This window comes from Carcharhinus amblyrhynchos, chromosome 8 (genome assembly GCF_965287045.1).
Source record: "Carcharhinus amblyrhynchos chromosome 8, sCarAmb.v2.hapA, whole genome shotgun sequence".
NCBI lineage: Eukaryota > Metazoa > Chordata > Chondrichthyes > Carcharhiniformes > Carcharhinidae > Carcharhinus > Carcharhinus amblyrhynchos.
The window spans coordinates 86705508-86719366 of record NC_137331.1 but is presented as its reverse complement, the minus strand read 5'-3'; positions in this window follow the sequence as shown (position 1 = coordinate 86719366).

Genomic DNA, 13859 nt, shown 5'->3' with positions numbered 1-13859 from the left:
TCTCATAGTCCAAAGACACAGGGAGAACATGTGAACTTCATACAGATAGTCACTCATGGCCAGGATTGAACCTAGGTCCTTAGTTCTGTGAGACAACAGGAATAATGATTGTGCCACCATGTTGCCATTATTTTCTTTGCCATTAACTAAAATCAGGCAGTGTATGAAATGGGCTGCTGATTCATCCTTGTCCCTATGGTGGTTAATATAAATTGTACACCTATGGTTCCTTGACCTGCTTCAACCAAACTGCATTTTTCTGTTCCATTCAAAGGACACAGAGTAACATGAATTTAAAGCAAAGGCTGACAATGGGTTTGTATTCATCCATCCCGGTAAGGATAGCTGCTGATATCAGATACACGTGCTGAAAAGTTTATAGATGTAGCTGAACAGGTTTAGAAGAATAGTAATAATTCGCAGGAAGAGTTCAATTTGCCATCTGTTATGAAATGCTGTATTTAAGAAGATTTTAAATAATTAATTTGCTAGTTATCATTTGTTATTAGTTGCATCTAATATAATGAATGTAACTATCTGGAAGTTTTACAATACATTGCATGCACTGTGAGTTGACATTAAAAATCCTGAAATAAATTGCTTGTCAAAATTTGCTACCAATTGACTTCCCCCAGTGTGTATAAATTCCAAAAGGGAAACACCTGTGTAAGTGCACAAACTGTTACTCAAGAGATTTATTTTCATTCTAAGATTCTTAATTTTTTTTAAGGAAAGATGGAAAACCTGGTTCAACTATTATTAATGAATGTAAAGATTTATCAAGGTGTAAATATTTGCCCTGCATACTTTTATTGAAAATCATTTTTATGATACAACTGAACTTTTCAATGTACAGGCAAATGCAAAAATGTCAGGCTTTATAACTTGGGAATGTCTGAATTGTTATTTTATACTGGATTTATATCGTGCTGCATTTGTACAGTAGTTCTCACTGGCAAAATTTGCACTTGCAAGATGATGTACTCCCTTTCAGCTTGCTGCAACAGACTCTCAAGTCACTACATGTTACTATTGAGTTGGTCACTAGATGTGGCCTGGGTGTTGAATTGTCCATTTTGTTCCCCATTGGAAAATGCCTCACCTCTACTCTTTACCGAGATCACAGATTTACCAGAAGTTAAATTGTAGATACAAAAGTCCTAATGCTCCATGATGCAAATTATTTTTCAGATCATTGACTAATAAAGCACAGATGAGCTCAGTTGGCCCATCGTACCTGTACTGGTTTTTTGATTTCCCTTAACTCTCCTCTTTCCTCATGGCACCATAATGGACTGGATCTTCCTAGTAATGGCAATAATAGTAGGGCTGTCGCTCTGCTCAAAACTTTCCCCGAATCATAGCTACTACACATTCACTTTGGTGTCTTTCAAGCTCAGTTTTCACAGTAAGGAGATATTGTAGGTGATACACGAGAAAATTGAGAAGCTTTTTAAGATTGTGGCCAAAAGGGCCATCTAAAATGGTGATTTGTAAAGCACTCTGGGACAATTGGGCAAGAGCTAAAATGACAGGCTGCAGCCTAAAAGACAGAGATAAACAGGCTGCAATTCAGTCAAGTGAATACACAGGATATGGGTCATCCCCAGGACAAAAGAGACTTTATGCTCAAACTGGGTTGTTTACCAGACATAGGGGCGCCATAACCCCTTATTTGTGAGGGGTGTGTGTATTCTATGTGCTCCCAGCACCTGCAGACATAGCTGTTGGGGACACACCCAGAGATTGGTGTGGCAGCACCCGATTGCACTTTATCAATCAGGGTGATCAAGTCCTGATCGATTGATTGGCAATGGCCAAAAGGGGTGCAAAACCTGACAGAGTATAAAGAGTGCTGCGCATTGAAGAATCTCTTTGTCTCTGACCCCACGAATGAGCTACAACAATGGTGACCATTGCTAGTGATGACCAGCATGAGGAGAGCCACCACACCTGAGAAGGAAGGAAGACCAGAGCCAGAGTGCCAGACCAGACTAAAAGACCAGACTGCGCAGAGGACGACCGAGATCAACACACAGATAAAGGCCAATATCTGTTTGGGTACTTACCAGTCACACAGAATTATGTCAAGGTCTTGTATTGGACTTGAACTCTAGTATTTTCTGTAAAGATAACTTATTGTTGGTTGGGTGGGTGATTATTGATTCTGTGTCTTAAATAAATATTGGTTGTACTAACAAGATGTTTACTCACAGTTATTTGTCCACCGTATAAGGATTAAAACAGACCGTGCGGCAGGCACAACAAGATCAACAAAGCTTCCCTAAAAAAGTAATAAAAAGAGCAAAGGTAAATTATGAAAGAAAATTAGTGCAAAATAAAAATATGGACAGCAAAAGCTTCTGTAAGTATATAAAGAGGAAATGAGTAGCTAAAGTGAATGTTGGTTCCTTGAAAGATGAGGTTAGAGAGTTAATAGTGGGGAACGCTGAAATGGCTGAAACACTAAATCAATATTCTGCTTCAACTTTTACACTGGGGGTCATGAGTACCTTTCCAATAGTAACAGAAATGCAGAGGTTACAGAAAGGGTTACAATAGCCCAAAATTTCCGGAATGCAGGAAAGGTTCTGGTGGATTGGGAAAATACTAATATAACACCCTCATTCAAAAAGTGAGAAAGGCAAAATGTAGGTTGGGGGAAGAGAGGTCAAGGCCATTTGTTACAGCACAAGTGGCTACTGGCAAACTTAAAAGTGAAAGCTTCAAATGTTAGCAAATGGATGTGTGAATGGGTGAGTGGATAGATGTCTAAATGGGTAGGGTGCATGAAGTGGGCAGGTGAATAAGTGAGTGAAGTGGGTGACTGGTTAGTAGAAAGGGTGGGTGAGGTGGGTAGATGTGTATGTGGAGTGTTTGTTACATTATCGAACAACTCAAGCAAATTACTCAAACACGATTCATGCTTCATGAAACCATACTGATTTTGATGGATTGCATTCTGCCTTTCTAAATGTTGTGTTATTGCTTCCTTAATAATGGATTCCAACAATTTCCCAATGACAGATGTTAAACTAATTGGCTAATAGTTACCTACATTTTGCCTTTCTCCCTTATTGAATATTAGTATTTTTCTAATCCACCAGGACCTTTTCTGCATTCTGGAAACTTTGGAATATTGTAACCCTTTTTGTAATCTCTGCATTTTCTGTTACTATTGGAATGGTACCAATGATCCCCAGTGTAAAAACTGGGGCAAAATATTGATTTAGTGTTTCAGCCATTTCTGCGTTCCCCACTATTAACTCTCCAGCCTCATCTTCCAAGGAACCAACATTCACTTTAGCTACTCACTTCCTCTTTATATACTTATACAAGCTTTTGTTGTCCACGTTTTTATTTTGCACTAATTTTTTTTTCATAATTTATTATTGCTCTTTCTGTTACTTTTTCAGGGAAGCTTTGTTGATCTTAAGAAGCTTCCCAATTTTCTAGTGCATCACAGGCCTTTGCAATACAATATGTCATTGTTTTTGTCTTTTTGTTATCCTTAAATTTTTCTTGCTTCACCATCAAATTCTTTCCCCTGTCTTAGACCTTTCCTCCTCTCTGGAATGTATTTTAGTTGGGAGGATTTGAGTATTTTCTTAAATATCTCCCACTGTTCATCAACTTTTCCATCTTCTTGCCCACTGCAATAGGGCCAAGTCTGTCCTTATGCCTACGCAATTATTTTGTTTAACTCCAGAATGCTAATGTGGGATTCCACTTCATTGCTCTCAATCTGAATTTGAAATTCTAGTATGCCATGATCTCTCTTCCCTAGAGGACCCTTAACTATGAGATCATTTATTAGCCCTGCCTCATTACATAATACAAAATCTAGAGTAACCTGCTCCCTGGTTGGTGTCACAACATATTGGTCCAAAAGACAATCATAAGAACACAAGAACATAAGAAATAGGAGCAGGAGTAGGCCATCTAGCCCTTCGAGCCTGCCCCGCCATTCAATAAGATCATGGCTGATCTGTCGCTGCTCAGTTCCACTTTCCCGCTTTCTCCCCATAACCCTTAATCCCCTTGCCTACCAAAAACCTATCTACCCACGTCTTAAATATATTTAGTGAGGTAGCCTCCACCACTTCAACAGGCAGAGAATTCCAGAGATTCACCACCCTTTGACTGAAGAAGTTCCTCCTCAACTCTGTTCTAAACTGCCCCCTCCTTATCTTGAGGCTGTGCCCTCTAGTCCTGCTGTGGTGGAAGTCACAGTGGTGGAAGGACTGAATGTTTAATGTGTTAGATCAGATGCTGATCACGTGGACTGCTTTGTCTTGAATGGTGTTGTGCTTCTTGAGTTGCGCTTCGTGGTTAGAGTTGCACTCACTCAGCCAACAGGAGTGTATTCTATTACACTCCTAACTTGTAGATGGTGGACAGACTTTGGGGAGTCAGGAGAGGAGATGAGTTACTCACCACAGAATTCCCAGACTCTGAACTATTGTTATGGCCACGATATTTATGTTGCTGGTCCGGTTAAGTTTCAGATTAGAGCTAACAGCCAAGCTATAGATATTTATTGATGATAGTGCCATTGAATGTTAAGGGGAGATGGTCATTGCCTGGCATTTGTGTGATGCAAATGTTATTTGTCACTTATCAGCCCAAGCCTGAATGGCGTCCCCATTTTGCTGACATGCAGATATGGACTACTTCTTTACCTGAGGAGTTATTAGTTGTACTGAATGATACGCAGTCAGTACATCATCAAACAGCCCCACTTCTGATCTTGTGATGAAAGGAAGGTCATTGAATAAGCAGCTAAAATTGGCTGGGCCTTGGATATTGCCCTGAGGGATCTTGCAGTGATGACACCCCATTGAATTTACGATGAGAACACACTGGAGTGCTTTACAAGGCCATAGTGTTTAAGAATTGTTGCACTTTCTTGTATTTGGACATGGAGATCCTCTGTCACTGAGTTTGAGAATAAATTGATTGAAGTAATTTGTTAAAATGTTTGTTAGGATCTCGTTGAGATGAACTATATAAAGAGCATTAGGATAAATTTCTGTTTTCACCATCTGGATGGTAATCTAACGTATTCCATTGTGTTCACTCTCTTGATTATGAAAGACTCTGCCTTTTGACAGGATGTTACATGATGATGAAGGATTCCAAAGAGGAGGAGCTTGTTTGTTTGCAAGCAACTGTTTGATCTTTTGCATTGCTGTGTGGTATTAATAGATAACACTATTTATCTGAGACATAGCAGAGCATCAAGATTGTCTCAGTTTCTAAATTATGTTTGGCTTTATAAAATTGCTGGCAATTCACTGCTCATCTGCTGTGAGCCTTCAGATGAGAATACAATCCAGTTCAAGCAAGACATTGTCTGTTTCGGAGAGAATTGCAGTCATTTTCCTTGGGGCAGAGGAGCCTGTGGGGGGGGTGGGGGGGAGAGGTGGGAGGTGGGCTAGGACATGATTGAAATGTATGAAATTATGAGGGCCATAGATAAAGTAGAGAGGAAGAAGCTTTTCCCCTTAGTGGAGGGATCAATGACTAGGAGGCATAGGTTGAAGGTAAGGTTTAGAGGGGATATGAAGAAAAACTTTTCACCCAAAGAATGGTGGGAGTTTGGAACTCATTGTCTGAAAGGAGAGCAGAGGCACTCACAACATTTAAGAAGTATTTAGATGTGCACTTGCAATACCAAGGCATATAAAGCTTTGGGCCAAACACTGGAAAATAGGATTAGAATATATAGGTGGTTTGATTTTGACCAGCACAGACATGATGGACTGAAGGGCCTTTTTCTGTGCTGTAGATCTCTATGACTCTATGAAAGGCTTTCCTGAGTTTAAATATGTAAGAGGTGAGTTTTTATCGTGCTAAAAATCCATCCATTCTGGAACTCACTGCCTGAAGAGGAGGTGGAGATGGAGACCCTCATAATGAGTCTACTGAAACTATCAGCATGTGGAGAAAAGGTGAAGATCCCTAAGAAATGGAGGATGTCTAAATCATAACCATGGACAAGAATAAATGAGACAAATCAGATTGCAACAACTAGGTGGACAGAGTGGTGAAGAACGCATTCAACATGCTTGGTTTCATCGGTCAGAACATTGAATACAATGGGATATCTTGTTGAAGTTGTACAAGACATTGGTAAGTCCACACTTGGAATATTGTGTACAGTTCTGGTCACCCAGAACAGAAAGAGTGCAGAAGAGATTTACTAGGATGCTACCAGGACTTGATGGTTTGAATTATAAGGAGAGGCTGAATAGACTGGAACTTTTTTCTCTGGTGTATAGGAGGCTGAGGGGTGATCTTATAGAGATCTATAAAATATCTTTTCCCAAAAGTAGGGGAGTCTAAAACTAGAAGGCATAGGTTTAAGGTGAGTGGGGAGAGATACAAAGGCGTTTGGAGGGGCAATTTTTTCACACAGAGAGTGGTGTCTGGAAGAAGCTGCCAGATGTAGTAGTAGAGGTGGGTACAATGTTGTCTTTTAAAAAGCACTTAGATAGTTACATGGATAAGATGGGTATAGAGGGCCAAATGCAGGCAATTGGGATTAGCTTAGGGGTTTAAAAAAAAGGGTGGTATGGACAAGTTCGGCCGAAGGACCCGTTCCCATGCAGGAAACCTCTATGACTCTATGACTCTAACTACTGGAAACCCATCAGCGCCAGCTGCTTTACCAAATAACATTTATTTAGTGCTGTTTCTGTAACATCTTTCATGGTGGACTAAGTATTTAGTTCATTTTTTGCTGTTTGGTGAAAAAAACAGTGCTTCTTCACTGACTGTATTTTGTCTAGTGTACATATTGTTACAGGCGAGTCAAAGAGGCAAAACTGAACTCTTTTATGTTCTCACCTCCTCTCCACAGCAGAGCTGTTTACATTTTTGACATATGCTGTGGCATTTTTCCTCAAATCCTCTGTGAGGACAATTTTCATAGCAACTGACAGTAAACTCTCTTTAAGCTTATTGACACATTCAAATAGTCATAATTTTGTACACACACCCAAGCACACCAGAAGAAGATAGGAAGAATAAGTTTTTAAAGCTATGGACAAGTTAAAGAAAAAGCACAATAAATGCGCACATCAGATGATTTGATTGCCAGAGTCCTGGAAGTGAGGTCCAGTGAGGGTTTCTTCACTAAGAAATTACAATTCATCTAGCTGAAGCAGGATTTTGCAGAATTCCTTTAGGGACTGATGGCTATGCAGCAAGATAAGCTTGGTCATCTGGACATTCTGGAATCTTCTAGAAAATAAGGTACAATGAAGCTTAGACTTGATGCAGACTGTTGGTTGGCCTGGAGTCCTGCTTAGATGTTTGCAGACTAGAAATTAGACAGCAGGTTGAACTGTGGGTCTCAAAATATAATTTAAAAACTTTCCAAAGGTCTGAAGCTTATTTCATGTGATTTTGTCCATGAATGAATCAGTTTCAGGCAAATAAGCAGTTGCGATGTACCTGGTCAAATGCCATCATTTACTGTAGGAGATGGTGGTTTTTAGCATCACTGCAGATGTAATGAATTTTGATAGCTCTTCCTGTGTTATAGTCCAGGCTAGGGAAACAGGTTGGTTTTCGGTCACATAAGAACATAAGAAATAGGAGCAGGAGTAGGCCATCTAGCCCTTTGAGCCTGCCCCGCCATTCAGTAAGATCATGGCTGATCTGTCGCTGCTCAGTTCCACTTTCCCACTTTCTCCCAATAACCCTTAATCCCCTGTCTTATCAAAAACCCATCAACCCGCGTCTTAAAAATATTTAGCGAGGCAGCCTCCACCACTTCAACGGGCAGAGAATTCCAGAGATTCACCACCCTTTGAGTGAAGAAGTTCCTCCTCAACTCCGTTCTAAACCGCCCCCCTTTTATCTTGAGGCTGTGCCCCCTAGTCCTACTGTCTTTTTTGAGCGGGAAGAGTCTCTCCACCTCTATCCTATCCATCCCATTCATCATCTTATACGTCTCAATGAGATCTCCCCTCATTCTTCTAAACTCTAACGAGTACAAGCCTAGTTTATTCAGCCTCTCCTCATAGCTCAACCCCCTCAACTGCGGTATCAGCCTAGTAAACCTCCTCTGCACTCCCTCTAAGGCCAAAATATCTTTGCGCAGGTGCAGCGCCCAAAACTGCACACGGTACTCCAGCTGCGGCCTCACCAATGCCCTATACAGCCGCAGCAAGACCTCCCTACTTTTATATTCAATCCCCCTCGCTATGAAGGCCAGCATCCCATTCGCCTTCCTGACCACCTGCTGCACCTGCAAGCTGGGTTTTTGCGACTCATGCACAAGGACCCCGAGGTCCCTCTGCACCGTCGCCTGCTGCAGTTTTTCGCCCCGAGTAGGGGGCGTGAGTATGGTTAGTGGCGTTACGGCAAATAGGGTCCAGGTGAAGGCTGGGATGAAAGCGCTTTATCTGAATGCACGAAGCATTCGGAATAAAGTGGATGAGCTGGTGGCGCAGATCGACACAAATGGATACGATCTGGTGGCCATTACAGAGACGTGGCTGCAGGGTGACAGGGACTGGGAGCTGAATGTACAGGGCTATCAAGTGTTTAGGAAGGATAGGCAGGAGGGGAAAGGGGGGAGCGTAGCTCTGCTGATTAAGGATAGCATCACGGTGGTAGCAAGGGATGATATTGGAGCCAAGGAGCAGAGGGTGGAATCGTTGTGGGTGGAGATTAGGAACAGCAAAGGGAGGAAGACGCTGGTGGGTGTCGTCTATAGGCCCCCGAATAATGATCTGGAGGTGGGGCGGGCTGTTAACGCGCAAATAAGTGCGGCGTGCAGGAATGGGACGGCCATAGTTATGGGGGATTTCAATCTGCATATTGATTGGTCGGCCCATGTTGGACGCAGGGGGCTCGAGGAAGAGTTCTTGGAATGCTGCCGGGATAGTTTCCTTGAACAGTGTGTGTTGGAGCCGACGAGGGAGCGGGCTATCTTGGATCTGGTGCAATGTAATGAGGCGGGTAGAATTAGGGACCTTGTGGTGAAGGATCCTCTTGGGGAGAGTGATCATTGTATGGTGGAGTTTCTGGTGCAGATGGAGGAAGAGAAAGTGGGTTCCTGGACACGCGTCCTCTGTTTGAATAGAGGGGAGTACGGTAGGATGAGAGAAGAATTGGCGAATGTGGACTGCGGGAGCGCGTTGGAGGGAGGGTCTGTTGAGGAGCAGTGGAGGATCTTTAAGGAGATCTTTCTTGGCGCTCAGCGGAAATTTATTCTGATGGTCAAAAAGGATAGTAGGAGGAGAGGTAATAAGCCGTGGATAACAAAGGAGGTGAAGGAAAGTGTTAAATTAAAAGCGGAGGAATTTAGAGTAGCTAAGAATAGTGGGCGAGAAGAGGATTGGGAGAGGTTTAAATGTCAACAAAGATTGACAAAGAAGTTGATAAAGAAGGGTAGGAGAAACTATGAAGCTGGGCTAGCGCTTAATATAAAAAAGGACAGCAAGAGTTTTTATAAATATATAAAAAGGAAGAGGCTGGCTAGGGTGAATGTTGGTCCTTTAGAGGATGAGAAAGGGGACCTAGTGGTAGGGGATGAGGATATGGCTAAGGTATTGAATAACTTTTTTGTTTCTGTCTTCACGGAGGAGGACGTGAATAATTTGCCAGGTGTTAGCGATGGAAAGGTGGTAGGACTGGAGGGTCTTAATGACATTACTGTTACTAGAGAGGCAGTGCTCAACAGACTGGAGGGGCTGATTGTGGACAAGTCCCCAGGACCGGATGGAATGCATCCGAGGGTTCTGAAAGAAATGGCGGAGGTGATAGTGGATGCCTTGGTGGTTATTTTCCAGTCGTCGCTGGATTCCGGGGAAGTGCCGGATGATTGGAAAACGGCTAATGTTACGCCGTTGTTTAAGAAGGGTGCCAGGCAAAAGGCGGGGAATTATAGGCCGGTTAGTTTAACGTCTGTGGTAGGTAAAATGTTAGAATCTGTCATTAAGGAGGAAATTGCGAGGCATCTTGAAGGGAATTGCTTGATAGAGCAGACACAGCACGGTTTCATTAAAGGGAAGTCGTGTCTGACAAATTTACTGGAGTTCTATGGGGATGTGTCTAGGGCGGTGGATAGAGGAGAGCCGGTGGATGTGGTCTTTCTAGATTTTCAGAAGGCGTTTGACAAAGTACCTCACAAGAGGTTATTGCAGAAGGTCGAGGGACATGGAGTTGGGGGTAGGGTGTTAGCGTGGATAGAGGATTGGTTGTCAAATAGGAGGCAGAGAGTGGGGGTCAACGGGTGCTATTCGGATTGGCGGATGGTGACTAGTGGAGTGCCCCAGGGGTCGGTGCTGGGGCCTCAGCTTTTTACCATTTATATAGATGATCTGGAGGAGGGAACCGAGTGTAGGGTGTCGAAATTTGCTGATGACACCAAGATTGGGGGAACGGCAAATTGTGCGGAGGGTGTGGAGAGTCTGCAGAAGGATCTAGATAGGCTGGGCGAATGGGCCAGGAAATGGCAAATGGAATTTAATGTTGGCAAGTGTGAGGTGGTCCACTTTGGTAGGAAGAATGGTAGGAAGGACTATTACTTATCACGGACTTGTTGATTGTAATGTGTCCTCATAATGAGAGGCGTGAGATTCCACAAGAGTAGAATTGAGCTTTTTATCCTGTAAACTGCTGTTTATAGAAACAGTAGCCAACATGTGAATCTGGTAACCTGTAGCAGTCATCTTTTAGTTCAACTACGTCAACTTTTTAAATAATTTAAAGGTTAAGGTTTAATTTGATAGATTTTGATCTCTTTCATGTCTTAGGAGATGACAAATCCAGATTAAGCTCTATCTAGAGGCCCATAATTTTCTCTTATGGAAGTCATAGAGTCATAAAGGTTTACAGCATGGAAACAGGCCCTTTGGCCCAACTTGTCCATGCTGCCCTTTTTTTTAACCACTAAGCTAGTCCCAATTGCCCGCATTAGGTCCATATCCCTCTATAAAGAACAAAGAACAGTACAGCACAGGAAACAGGCCCTTCGGCCCTCCAAGCCTGTGCCGCTTATTGGTCCAACTAGACCAGTCGTTTATATCCCTCCAGTCCCAGTCTGCTCATGTGACTATCCAGGTAAGTCTTAAACGATGCCAGCGTGTCTGCCTCCACCACCCTACTTGGCAGTGCATTCCAGGCCCCCATCACCCTCTGCATAAAAAATGTCCCTCTGATATCCGAGTTATACCTCTCCCCTCTCACCTTGAGCCCGTGATCCCTCGTGATCGTCACCTCCGACCTGGGAAAAAGCTTCCCATTATTCACCCTATCTATACCCTTCAAAATTTTGTACACCTCTATTAGGTCTCCCCTCATTCTCCGTCTTTCCAGGGAGAACAACCCCAGTCTACCCAATCTCTTCTCATAGCTAAGACCCTCCATACCAGGCAACATCCTGGTAAACCTTCTCTACACTCTCTCTAAAGCCTCCACGTCCTTCCGGTAGTGCGGCGACCAGAACTGGACACAGTACTCCAAATGTGGCGTAACCAGCGTTCTATACAGCTGCAACATCAGACTCCAGCTTTCATATTCTATACCCCATCCTATAAAGGCAAGCATACCATATGCCTTCTTCACCACCTTCTCTACCTGTGCTGACACCTTCAAGGATTTGTAGACTTGCACACCTAGGTCCCTCTGTGTTTCTATATTCTTGATGGCCCTCCCACTTATTGTATAACTCCCCCATACATTAGTTCTTCCAAAATGCATCACCTCGCATTTATCTTATATATCCATCTTCCCTTGTAACTGTCTAATTGTTTTTAAAAGACAAACTTGTACCCGTCCCTACTACTACCTCTGGCAGCTCAGTCAGACACTCACCACCCTCTGCGTGAAAAAATTGCCCCTCTGGGCCATTTTGTATCTCTCCCCTCTCAACTTAAATCTATGCCCTCTAGTTTTAGACCCCCTTATCTTTGGGAAAAGATGTTGACTATCTACCTTATCTATGCTCCTTATTATTTTGTAGACCTAGTGATAATTCCTCCCACAGTTGTGCATAGTGGAGTGGATTTGGTGACACAGGGCCTGTCACTTCTTTAAGTCCAGCAAACATTTTACAAACATCACAATTTTCAATGCACATCTTGATACTTTGACAGAGGTCAAAGCAGTATCCTCTCATATATCTGTAATATTCTGGGTGGATGTTTAGGGATTCTTTTCCCATTTGCTGTTTATATACATTGTTAGAAATGTTCAAATAATGCACTCTTTGCTTCAATCACTGGGATAAAGGCAGCTTCATGAGTATTAAAGAAGTTGGCTTAATTTCTTTCCCTTACGCCAAGAAAGTCTCTGGCTGTTGCATAGTACGCTGAAGTGATGGCCACACTCTGCTGGGCTCTGAGGTTCACCTCTTATGGATCTTTCAGCAAAAGCATAAGCTACTTAGTGATTTCTTGAAATTCCTTTCTCATTGTTTTTTATTCATTCATGGGACATGGGCATTGCTGGGTGGCCAGCATTTATTGTCCAACCCTAGTTGTCCTTGAGAAGGTGGTTGTGAGCTGCCTTCTTGAATTGCAGTAGTCCATATTCTGTGGGTTGACCCACAATGCCGTCAGGGAGGTGTTCCAGGATTTTGACCCAGCGACTGTAAAGGAATGGCGATACATTTCCAAGTCAGGATATTAGTGGAGGGGAGTGGAGGGGAACTTGCAGGTGGTAGTGTTCCCATGGATGTGCTGCCCTTGTCCTTTTCGATGGAAGTGGTCATGGGTTTGGAAGGTGCTGTCCAAGGATCTTTGGTGAATTGCTGCAGTGCATCTTGTAGATAGTGTACACACTGCTGCTACTGAGCATCAGTGGTGGAGGGAGCGGATGTTTGTAGATGTGGTGCCAATCAAGTGGGCTGCTTTCCTGGATGGTATCTAGCTTCTTGAGTGTTGTTGGAGCTCCACCCATCCAGTCAAGTGGGGAGTTTTCAAGCACCCTCCTGACTTGTGCCTTGTAGATGGTGGATAGATTTTGGGAAGTCAGGCCATGAGTTACTCGCCGCAGTGTTCCTAACCTCTGATCTGCTCTTGTATGCACATTGTTTATGTGGTGAGCCCAGTTGAGTTTCTGGTTAAAGGATGTTGACAGTGGGTGATTCAATGATGGTAACACCATTGAGTCTCAAGGGTGGTGGTTAGAGCATCAATTATTAGTGATGGTCATTGCCTGACATTTGAGTGCCTTGTCAGCCCAAGCCCTCTGACAAATTTACTGGAGTCTGACAAATTTACTGGAGTGTCTGACAAATTTACTGGAGTTCTATGAGGATGTGTCTAGGGCGGTGGATAGAGGAGAGCCGGTGGATGTGGTCTTTCTGGATTTTCAGAAGGCGTTTGATAAGGTACCTCACAAGAGGTTACTGCAGAAGGTCAGAGGACATGGAGTTGGGGGTAGGGTGTTAGCGTGGATAGAGGATTGGTTGTCAAATAGGAGGCAGAGAGTGGGGGTCAATGGGTGCTATTCGGATTGGCGGATGGTGACTAGTGGGGTGCCCCAGGGGTCGGTGCTGGGGCCTCAGCTATTTACCATTTATATAGATGATCTGGAGGAGGGAACCGAGTGTAGGGTGTCGAAATTTGCTGATGACACCAAGATTGGGGGAAAGGCAAATTGTGCGGAGGGTGTGGAGAGTCTGCAGAAGGATCTAGATAGGCTGGGCGAATGGGCCAGGAAATGGCAAATGGAATTTAATGTTGGCAAGTGTGAGGTGGTCCACTTTGGTAGGAAGAATGGTAGGAAGGACTATTACTTACGTGGCGAAAAACTGCAGCAGGCGACGGTGCAGAGGGACCTCGGGGTCCTTGTGCATGAGTCGCAAAAACCCAGCCTGCAGGTGCAGCAGGTGG